Genomic DNA, 7,771 nt, shown 5'->3' on the forward strand with positions numbered 1-7,771 from the left:
TAAGCTGCACAACAAACTTGAGGTGGCAGAAATCAATGTCTCTGAGTCATTTATTTGTATTCGCCTCAAAGCAGAAATTACAGTTATTTTATCCAAAATAGACCAGAGCATTAAAATCAAGGACCTTGTCTGGTGTTGCAACAATCTTTTCATTTTAAATGGTAAAATGTTACACAGCAGATGCAATATCAGAAACAGTGGAAGGTCAATAAACCAGAAAAAAAAACAAGGATTATGCAAATTACATCCATATTGATAATTTCAGTTTACCCCCCCAAAATTTGATATCAATTAATATCTAATGGAAAAAGTTATTTAACTACTTTAAGTTTTGGAATGTAAGACGTGCAATACTAGTTTAACTTTCATCACTTTTATTCTGTTAGATTTTGATCATGATTTGTTGCTGCATCCTTTCCCATTAATTCATTGGACATAAATCTGAGCCAGTGTTAGTCTGATGCAGCAGACCCTGGAGAAAAGATCCTGTTGGTGTCACCCTTATCTCACTCATTACACTAAAAGCGTGCTTGTAGAGCATGCACCGTATAGTTTAAGCAAATCAAGCCCTGATAATATTGTCTCTGAAACTGTAAGGCTTGAGCATTTCACTGTAAAATGAAAACATTTGCATGACCTTTGATCATGCATGGGTATATAGCTGCAGAGCCAATTTGCACGAATCTCTCACGCGGTAGCCCTGCTGATCTATTGATAACAAAACAGGAAGGTGGCGAGAAGATTTGCAAACAGTATATTGAATCGAGAGCGTCAGTTTTGATATGTGTTTTTGTGTTTCACGTCAAGATCAAAGGACTCTGATGCAGAGGTTCTCAAGCGTGCAACTGTATGCAGTGACGTCACTTTCCACTTCAAATCTGAATGCCACTTGAGCTTGAGCTATGTGCTGACAATGCTGAGTGGGAAACCTTGCAGTGCAAGTCTGCTCGAAAGAAGGAAAAAAAACAAATCCTAGTTTGTGACCGGAGTTTTTATCCTTTTACAAAGGCTACGAGATGTATGGCTGTGTTGTTAATGTTTTGTCCAGCTGCTAAGATCGATCATGATTGACGACACATTCAAACAATGCGTCCGGTGAATAAACTGAATCAAACTGAGGCTTATGCTTCTCTAACGTTCTGAAAAAAAAGATAATTATGTGTTTTTAGTTATGACTCAAGTCAATAATTACAGCTGAAATATGCATGTTGACTAAAAGCCCTATTGTCTATTAGCAGACGAGCACAAAAAAAATGAGCTTGTATAAAAATAGAACAGATAAACTTTGGCATTGGGTGCTTGCTATACCTCATTCAGAAACAATGTGAACCGAGATGTGTTTTCATTTCTGTGGGGGAAAAAAAAAACTCTTGCGCTTTGGAATTTGTATGTCTCTCATCTTGCAAACACGTTAATGCACCTGGAATGACTAGTTGTTGGGCAGACATCTCATTCTCATTCCTAACATACTATAAAGCTCACAGTGAGTCATCCACGCCTCCCCTGCATTGTGACTTTGTGCAGCTGTTAGGTGGAAGGAGATTCCTCCTGGACAGATAAATTCCCTCTGACATCCTGTTTTTGTTGTCACAGCCTTCTCACAGAAGGTCCAGTTAGCTGCAGTTCGTGTGTGTGTGTGTGTGTGTGTGTGTGTGTGTGTGTGTGTGTGTGTGTGTGTGTGTGTGTGTGTGTGTGTGTTTGTGTGTGTGTTTGAGATGGGCATTGAAAAAAAACTCGACAAGTCAAGATCACAGAAGGCCAGAAAAGCATCCCACTCTCTTCCTGCCATTGTTTCTTCCTACGGACCCTCATGAGGTTCCTTTTCGCTACGCCTCCTGAAAATCTGTATGGAAGGCCATGTAGCATATAATCAAAACACAATCCTATCTCAAGTTACTTTTTTAGGTTTCCAAAATAGAAATGTTTCCATGAAAGAATAAGTTATTTGCAATCATGATTTAAAGTAAATGCATCATGCAGGCATCTCATTAGTAGTTTTTAGTTGTTTTCAAAGCGAACTTTTCATATATCTTAGACACTATACCCTCTATTTGAAATCAACATTTCAGATAAATAACATATTATTCTGCCTGGGACAAACAGCACCTAATAGTTAAAAACAGAAAACAAAAGCATCTGAAATGCCTGTTCATTTTAGATATATCATTGGGGATCTTAGATAAATAAAATATGCATTGTTCATCGTAAATTTCAGAAATCCACAGTGTTGATAGATTGAAAATATCATTGAAATGTGAAGCAAAAAGCCCAATACATGAAAATGGGGAAAAAAACACACATCTGTGCTGGAAAAAAACAAACATTAGGAATATCTGAAAAAATGATGCTATTTGTGATTCTCTGGACTACTAAATGGTTCATTTTGGTCAACAAGAAGTGAATTTTATATATTCGCGTTGGCTCTGTATCAGTTTGCTCCTTTGTCAAATTTGCTAATTATCCCGATCACCATTTATTCCTGTACATTCTGGTAAATAATAATCAGCTTTATTGTCAAAGCAACATCCATTTCAATGAAATTCCTCCTCTGCATTTAACCCATCCCTTAAGGAGTTGTGGGCTGCCACTGCGCGGCGCCTGGGGAGCATTTGTCGGGCTAAGGGTCTTGCTCAGGGACTCAGAGTGGCAGTCTTTGGAAGTTAAACCAGGAACCTTGCAGCCTCTCCAGGACGCAAGCACTCCGCTCTCTAACCACTACATCATCACTCCCCAAAATAGCTGTAGCATACTCATGTAATTATGAGAATTGAGTTTCAGTTTATTTCTCCTAGTTGTTTGATTAATAATATTGACAATAAATGTTAACAAAAAAATGGTCAAATCCTACATATAATTTAAATTATTTGGGCACTGTTTTATGAAAATGTTACATTCCACCCCTTTTGGCCAGTTGACTCTTATAGAGAGATGATGACCCCTGTCCAATCTCCTGTTTGAAGGTATTATTTTATTGTTTTCACATCATCACATTTCCTTACAGAAGGCTATTAGCACATAATAAATTACACAAATGGTGGCAAGGAGGGTGGTGGTTAAGTATAAAAACTGCAGAGGCACAAAACGGTGATGGAGCTAAATGATCAGCATTCATCTTTGCTCAGATGAACCTTTTTTTTTTACTACTTTATTATGACTCAGCCTGCCATTTATTTCAGCTCGCATCCCCTCCTACGGCTGCTGTGTGTTGCCATGGAAGTTGAGAACATGGCTGCTGCTGATTGCATCCTCTACAGGGGGGCACTTCAGGAAGATATATAAGACAGCAAGATGGCTTAGTTTCTATCACTCAGGGATAATGTGGAGCTTTATTGTCGCAGCTCCTTGGTTTACATTCGTGCATGCACTGCTGTGTTCTGGCATGCGTTATCATAAAACAATGATGGCAGCTGTTTCACCTTCACTCATGCTGTTAGTCCAGTTCTTGAGGAGCCAATTACTGGATCTCACTAACTCCACCTACATGTCGCTATCTGACTGGAATCAGTCTGGCAAATGGTGAGACATTTGCAGCTCTGCAAAGTCATCAATGCTCAATGACGTGAGCTATAAGCTGGATTTTTAAATTCCTTCAGGTTCTCAGCTTTGCAGCGGTTGATCCGGGGAAAAGGTCCAGATATCCACCATCCATGTGATTACAGCGTGTGAAACCTCCTCTTCTTGTGCACTCACAATGAATGCCTATATTAATTTAAAAAAGGGCTCCAGCTATTGTGTGGTCAAATGTAGTTAAACTTTTCTGAATTTTCAATGATCTTATTAACTCATTCAGTCATACGTGTGAACTACTTTTTTGTTGTTGGAAAATAGCGTTTTGAAAGTTGTAACAAAATGACACCAAGTTGCAAAAGCAACTTCATGTTCAGAAACCTGCATTATTCATCGCTTTCCTCACTGTAAGGCACAGGTCATTAATTAATGCATCCAGAAGCAATCTTTAACAGCTTCACATTCGCTTTGGATTCTTTGGAAGCTGAAAGTTAACAAGCAAGAGGTTTACCAGGGTTAGGGTGATTACATAAATATGCACACAATAGATGGTATTCAGGCTAAGCAAAAATCCTCGCTATATTTAACTAAGTCTTTATTTCATCCAGGATAAATATCCTGCTGTGGATTAACCCTGATTTGAACTGAATGACAAAGTGTAGCATTGGTGGGAGGTGAGCTCAGCAGCACGGGTTGTGTTAACATTTGGAAAGGGAATTATATAGTTTCAGAGGGATGTGGGAAATAAACAACGAACCAGTTCAATAGAATTTGCAATATTTCAGTGAACTTACGAGGTCCCATTGCTACACACTCCTGTGTTATTTTGCTAAACCTTCTATTCATTGAATTGTAATGTAAATCCTAATAACTATGAGCTATAAAAAATGGATGGAGGGAGGAAAAGGCATGTCTTATAACCATGTATTTTAAGACATGGTTATTAATAAAATCGAACTGTTACAATGCAATTAGAAGGAAAACTGATTTTTTTTTTTTTTAGATATATAGATATTTGACTTCTCTGATTACAAACAATACAACATTTCTTAGGCTTAACTTCATTCAACTGCTCCTATAATTCCTATGTTTCAAATAAGATAAAATATTTTTATTCACTTCTATGTCCGTCTTCACTCGCTGTGAAAACAGTTTTATTAATATTCAAGGTAACTCATGCTACTGTTGCACTACCTGTTAAATCCTGAAAACGTCAGTTTTCAGGATTTAATAGTGGTACATAGGAGTGGTGGCCTAGTGGTTAGAGGAGGGCGCTTTGAGACCTGGGAAGGCCGCCAGTTGCGGGGTTGAAATCCCACAGACTGCCTGGGTCCTAGAGTGCCAGCCCACTGCTCCCTAAAGGGATGGGTTAAATGCAAAGGGCACATTTCATTGAAATGGACAAAAAAGTTGCAGTGACAAATAAAGATGACGATGATGACAATCGTATCGATGATTAATTGTTGCAGTATTTGTATAAAATCAACATGCTGCATTGTGATGAAGCATGTCCGTTCTCCTCTTTAGCAGCTTGCTGAAGCTGTAGCTCAGTTGTTGCTATGTAAAAAGTGGACGACAGAATCTATGGGTGCAACGTTGCTGTTTTTGGTGCTGCGTTGTAACGTGATTCTTGCACCCCCTCGTGTCTCAGCGTGTATCCTGCAAGTCACACATATGGCTTGGTTTATATTTATTTAAAAAAAAAATCTTAAAGGTTATGATGACCCAATACGGAATATAAATAAATCGAACTGTCTATATCTCTCATTGAAATAACATTCATATTTTTAGATATTTAATAGGTTAGTGTGATATTGTTATGGAGCAATTTTTTTACTGCATGTAATTTCACCATATCTGCAGCAGGGGGAGCCATCCCCTCACTTTCTGCACCTTTTCCTCTACGGTGTTTAGCAATATAGGAAATTACTATATACTATACTATACACTGTACTATACATACATACATACATACATACATACATACATACATACATACATACATACATACATACATACATTTTATCAATGAATTAGTACAATATTATAAAGTAAATTTATTTCAATTGTCCATGGGAACACATTATATAGATTAACACTGAATGATGATGTTTTACAGGCTTTATTTCTGTTAATTCTAATTCTAATAAATAAATAAATAAATCTAAACCTAATAAGTTTTTTCCAACTCTAGCTAATAGAAACACTGCATATTTTTTCATGCTGAAATATGAAACGTATAACACTGGCTTAAAGGTTGTTGTCTTTTTAAAAAGGTACTTTTAATCTGACAAACAAGCATCTTAGAAATGCATATATATATATATATATATATATATCCCCTGTTATCGAAGCACAGAGGTTACACAGGACATGCCTAAACTCTATCCAGAAGTGTGATTTTATTACTCGAGAGGATTTTTGAAGTGATTCTGTGTTCAGCAATGAATGATTAGCTTTCAATGCATTTCAAAGCATAGTCTCACAGCTGACACTAATATCACAGGAGGAAAATCTTAGTGTTCTGCAAACATTTTTGATATTCTCTATTCAAAATCTGTTCTCATAAATATACTGTAACATCAGCAGATGCATTATCTGCACGTGACAGGAAGGATAACATATAAAGTACAAGACTTGTGGTACTGAGAAGAAAATCTGGTTTACAGTAGAGCCTTTCAAAGCAGGATAAAAAGCGGAGATATTCTCTGGAAATGAAATATTGTTCCCCTCAGTGTGACACGTGGTATGTGGGGTAATCACTGCCTCTGCGACTGGATGAAGAGGCGCTGAGACACTCTTTAAGTGGCAGAATGTGAATGAGGCACACTGAATACATACAGCCTGCAGGATGTGAATGGATAGCATATCTCCAGCTCCATGGAAGCATTTATGCATCAAGATTTGTGCACAAACAGATGCTTCTCATGTCTACACACACACACACACACACACACACACACACACACACACACACACACACACACACACGGGAGTATGCAAGCATGTATAACACATAAGCACTTGCATATATCTACATATTTCTATTTTTACCACAGATTTCTAATCACCTATCCTCATTGTGGATATGCACTTGAGAGGACAGATAATTGATGGTTATCTTCCTGCCTGTGTTTTTGTCATGCTTTTTGAGCTGAGCCATGTTTAAAGGTGACCTGTTATGTTTTCTTTTAAACAGCCAGGATAGGTCTATGGGTTATACAAAGCTTTTCTTTTATTATATTTTATGCACAAAATCATTCTCAGACAATGAGATTTCACAATGAGATTTCACATCCCCAGTTTCACCTGTCTTGAGATCCTTTCTGAATTTGCTGTTTTTAGGCCTCTGTCACTTTTATGCAAAAAAAAAGTGTAACTGGCCGCACCCACCAACTCGGTGGCTCCATCCGAACACGTCCAATTATAGCTCCGAGCTCCTGTTTTTGAACCTTTCATTGGGTCAACAGTAAGAACACTAGCGTGGGTTGCAAAGGAGCTTAGGACTGCTGTGCCGATTTCTCATTAAGCGACAGAAATGCACACGGATGATCCAAGTCAAATCCGGGCCTACAGCCTTCCGTAAATGAACTACAGGCGCGCTTCTCCTTCCGGACATTTTCGTTAGATTTGTTTTATGAGGTCGGCTGTGCTTGTACGTAATGTCATGCAAAGAATTTTGGGATTCCTTAAAAAGTGCTGGTTTGTGTAAGGTATTTCTAGAAGGTTTTAAATGGAACAAATCTGAGAAAAAATAAGACATTAATAGTGCTAATGACCCTATAGAATTTTCAATGCAAGTCAGCATCATACTAACTGTTAGTTGTCTGTGTTTTTTCAGGTATAATTAAGTGTAAGGAAATTATTTTAATATTGTTTTGAAATGCATCAATGCCCGTATTAAGTTGTGTATGTCAATTATTCCAATAGTAATTATAACTTCAATGTAATATGTGATATAAAAGTAATGTGTTTTATTTTTGTATATACAGTTTTAGTTTGCTGGGGTTGCTGGGTAATGGACAGTGTCTGGCAATTGTGATGTAATACTCAGGAGGTTTTTAAAATGGCTTGTTTTCCAGACACCAACAAAACATTTACTTCTTGCTAAAAAACAGCAGGAAGTTTTTTTTTGTTTGTTTTGTTATTTTGTGAGCATTTGTATTGCTTCTAGAAGCAGTAGAGACCAAAATGGAAGTACAAAAAAAGGTGCAAAATGAGAATTTTTCATTAAAGGTCACTTCAAAGCATTGGTTTATTTCTA

This window comes from Fundulus heteroclitus, chromosome 20 (genome assembly GCF_011125445.2).
Source record: "Fundulus heteroclitus isolate FHET01 chromosome 20, MU-UCD_Fhet_4.1, whole genome shotgun sequence".
Classification (NCBI taxonomy): Eukaryota; Metazoa; Chordata; class Actinopteri; order Cyprinodontiformes; family Fundulidae; genus Fundulus; species Fundulus heteroclitus.